The sequence below is a fragment of the Anguilla anguilla genome, chromosome 1 (genome assembly GCF_013347855.1).
Source record: "Anguilla anguilla isolate fAngAng1 chromosome 1, fAngAng1.pri, whole genome shotgun sequence".
Taxonomy (NCBI): Eukaryota; Metazoa; Chordata; class Actinopteri; order Anguilliformes; family Anguillidae; genus Anguilla; species Anguilla anguilla.
Genome location: NC_049201.1, coordinates 72,905,521 through 72,910,094, shown reverse-complemented (window position 1 = coordinate 72,910,094; position 4,574 = coordinate 72,905,521). Strand labels below are relative to the sequence as shown.

At 48.5% G+C, this 4,574-nt stretch overlaps 1 protein-coding gene across 1 annotated transcript in view; it reads right to left on the bottom strand.

Annotated features, from left to right (window-relative positions):
* Positions 1–3,569, bottom strand: part of cicb (capicua transcriptional repressor b) — a 44,583-nt gene extending 41,014 nt beyond the window's left edge. Inside the window, 1 exon segment of the mRNA XM_035412390.1 lies at positions 3,423–3,569. The gene's annotated coding sequence lies outside the window, so the exon portion shown is untranslated.
* Positions 3,570–4,574: the final 1,005 nt, after the last annotated feature.

The following is a 4,574-nucleotide window of genomic DNA, read 5'->3' as shown; positions in this document are numbered from 1 at the left end:
ACACCGAGGACCACATCCTACACCGGGGACGGAGGTAACCGCCCCCCCCCCCCCCCCCCCCCGAGGACCGATAACTCTCACGTTCCGTGGGAATACCCAGCACTGAAAGGGGAATAAAAGGACCGTGACCGGGACTCAACAGCAGTCCGACCATAACCGCCACAGTAATCCTATTAACGTACGTTTGAGCGCTGAGCAGATGCTCTTATCCAGAATGACTTTACCCACGGTGCATTTTTTACCCCTTTTTTTTTAACCTACAATCCATTTCAGCAGCTGGATGTGTCGGTGAAGGAATTCAGGTTAAGCGCCTCGCTCAGGGGTGCAAGAGCAGCGCCCCAGCTGAGGAAAACGAAACCCGCGGTCTTTTGAGTCACAAGCCCCGGTTCCCCGTCCGCTGCACTACACCGCTCGCCCCAACGCCTGGAGAGAGGCACTTCAGACGGCGGGCCCGTGATTTTAAAGGCGAGACGGCTTTCCTTACACACGATACACACGACGCCTAAAACGCCGTCGAATATTGCGCAAGCCCGAACAGAAACGGCGATCCGTCTCGAAGCGTGTTATTTTAAGCGCCGCAGACCGAATCTGACCCGAGCGGACGGAGCGCTGGCGAGGCGATCGCCCCGCGACGCCGCGGCGGGGCTAACGAGGCGATCGGACCCGGCGGCGTCGAAACGAGGCCCGGGGACCAAGGGAAAAGCAGGCCGGCTGCATACCGACGGCCGCCCCTGGGCAAAGGGCTCTGGGGCAGGAGCCTGCGCTCGCACGCAGCCGCGCGGGTCCCCGGCGCCCTGACGGAGGTGGCAGGATCCGATGCAGCTGCGCTTGCGCTGGGTGGATATTAATAAAACAGCACAGAGATCCCCACACTGATTGTGAGAAGACTTTCGGCTCGGGGAAAAGCGGAGCTGGATTTGGAACCCGCCGGGCTCCTTTCCGCCACAGGCGCTAAGCACATACCGGCGTGCCACACTCTGCCTTACTGACCGTGTCAGAGCGCTAACCTGAACACCAAGCAGTGCGAAAATACACCGAGACAGAGGAGAACCCTACTCTAACACGCTCCGCTCCACCAAGCTGTTAAAATGCGTGCACACACACGCACACGTGTGTGCACACAGACAGACACAAGCGCACATGCACACACACACACACGCACACGTGTGTGCACACAGACAGACACAAGCGCACATGCACACACACACACGCACACGTGTGCACACAGACACAAACGCACATGCACACACACACACGCACACGTGTGTGCGCACAGACAGACACAAACGCACATGCACACACACACACACAAGCACACGTACATACACACACACACACAAACACGCACACGTGTGTGCACACAGACAGACACAAACGCACATGCACACACACACACACACACACACACACGCACACATGTGTGCACACAGACAGACGCAAACGCACATGCACACACACACACACACACACGCACACATGTGTGCACACAGACAGACACAAACGCACATGCACACACACAAGCACACGTACATACACACACACACAGACACACACACAAACACATGCGTGCATGCGCACATACACACACGGGTGCACACACACACGCAAAGACAGACACATGCACGTTCACAGACACACACACACACAAGCACACGTACATACACACACACACAGACACATACACACACATGCAAAGGCAGACACGCACGTTCACAGACACACACACTCACGTGTGTGCACACAGACACGAACAGACATGCAAACAGACACACAAAATTTTTGCACACACGCACACAGACATATACACACACAAAACACACACATGCATGCACGCACACGCACAGACACATACACACATAGTCATATATGATGCACAGCGAAAAAGCATGCCTTCCTGGCAAGCACCAGCCTTTCTCTGCAAATGGCATGCAGTATGCAGCAATCACACACGACAGGGCGCAGGTAATTGTGTGGACTGTGGGTTAATGCCTTGCTTTGTGAAGGAACTGCGTTGTGCTGGAATGTGGGCGTACAATGCTGTAGTTTCCCATGATCTAGCGTCAGGTTAGTCCCGGCTTAACTGGGTCACCAGGGAACACGCACATCAAACAAAAAATACCACCAGTGATACGTGTAGGCTCACTGGAGTAGACGACCTCATATTTTCAGTGATACTATCAGAAGATATTTCGGGGAGATTTGAGACGGTGACTCAGTAGAGATGGTACTAGCCATAGCAGGATATTACAAACGTCAGCTTTGACATTAGCAATGCCGACAACTATTCTGGCTACAGAGGCAGCATTCGCACTAATGTGGTTATAGTGATAGACAACAGTTAATGAGCGCAACCTGATATTTATTTGCACGTCTTCTACATCCAGAAAGTACCTTTTAGTCACCTAATGACAGCACGGCCAATGGCAAATCAATTAATGTAGTTGCACATATTACAACATTTATTTGGTACGTTTATCTATGCTTATAGTTTGAGGATATGTTTTAGTAGGTACAAGTGGCATCAGCATGCAAGCTGCAGTAATAGAATTTTAACATGCTTATATTTTAGAAAGTATTTTTTTTTAAACCAGAAATAGTATTGCCCATTGCCTCAACATATACCCGATAAAGACAAAGTGGATTGCCATGGTGCTGCTATTCTGCGATAGTTTGAACGTGACGTTGCGTGCTGTATTAGTAAGCAAATACTATCATTTGATTTTGAAAATCATTAGTTGTGATGCATGTTTCAAGTAAGTGTAGCGCAGCCCAAAGACAGTTAGCTTTCCGAGAAGTAATACCGGTATAGGAAACTGCCGTACAGTCGGTGTCAGCGCAGTAGCATTGCCCGTAGTAGTAGCAGTGCCGATTCACAATGTCAATGGAGTGTGAGCGGTGTACGTATGCTACTCGGCAGCAGCACCACAACACAGCCAGGATCGAGTGACGCTTATCCCAAATAGACAGGCCTCTCTTTCCAACACAGCGCAGGTTTACAAATACAAATAATCCTTTAAATATCACGCAACAGTACAGAAATAATACGAAAAAGTAATTGAAACCCCCTTATTTTCTGGACATAGCTCCAAAGTTCAATTTTACATCAGTACTCCGGTGCAACATTTGAGGGGTCGTAGAAGTAGCTAGCTAGCTAGCTAGTTCTAGTAGTAGTATTTGTGGTACGAAGAGTAGCGAGTAACTAGCTAGCTAACGCACCAAGCTAAGTAGTTTTGACTGTGATTGATAGTAGTTAGCTAGTAAGATAGTAAGCAGCTGTCACAAAAGACAAACGGTTACCCACAGTAAAATAACGGTGACAGCAGAATTTAAATCGTATTTATTATTGTTAGTGTATGTTGTCATGGTGTATTTGTGTGTTTTGTTCGCTAACTAGCAAGGTAGCTGTGTAGATCGCTTATTACCTGCACATAGTCATGTTTGTTGCTGTCAGTCGCAACACCGACGCAGCGGCTAGCACTGTCCTAGTAGCTAACTTAGCTGGCTAGCTATGCCGTTAAAACATTTGACAAAGTTTAGACTGTGCACCCCCACCCCCCTCCTCTCCTCCCCTCGTTTTCTCTACGGTGCCTCTATCCATTCCTGTCCATTGGATACTTATTTCTCTCTTTGCATTTTTTTGCAGACAGAGACAGTCATAAAAACAGCACCAGAAACAGACATCTGGTTAGCTATCGATAGTAGATAACTGATATCTAGACAGCTAGAGTAGTCTAACGTTAGATAATATAAACTCGCTTAGTAAACTCACCCCAATAGAAAGATTCAGTTGGCAACAGAAAAATTTACGGCGCTGTTCGCAGATGAAATGGCAAATACGAAAATTAATAAAATCACACTGCCGTCCATGGCTGCTGTCTGTTCGGGCTTTACTTTATTTTTCCTCCGTAAAACATGTCTTTTTTTCCTCACAGCAACTCAAAGGAGGGGAAAAACTCTCTGAGTCCCTTTACCACTACAGTCACAAAATGGTGAATGAACCCCTAACAGCTGGCCCGTCTAACCAATCAGAAATCAATGACAGGTACAGTACCCTATCGTTTGGAGAGTGAGAAGTTCAAGGCGTGGCGGACTGTCAAAGTAGGGTTGACTGACACGCATCCCAGGCGAATTGCGACAAGAGGAAAGGACCCAGCCGATGCCATGGCCCAAAGTTTACAGTACCCAATCAGTGCAATAAGAAGCTTGGGAACAGGGAGTAGGCGGGCTAATGGGAGTGTCGAAAATGCCGGTAGCCAATTAAAAATACGCAATACCCCCTCCCTTCATATGTAACAACCTGTGTTCATCACAAAGGAGCGTGCAAGTGCCACCCCCTGATGCATGATAGACTCTGGGAATTGTTGTTCATTACCTTCAACGCTTCAGTCCCCAGTACGCCTGGGCACTGGGTAAAAAACTACAACTTTACTTCGAAGTTTCACGACTTGGTTCAATTCAGACAAGGACCTGAGGGAGTGAGAAGAGTGAGGTGATTCAGGGAGGGGGAGGAGAATCTAAAGTATTCTCCACCAAAGTTTTGTTTTTTAATCTTGAGGCTAAAGCCAATGGTAACA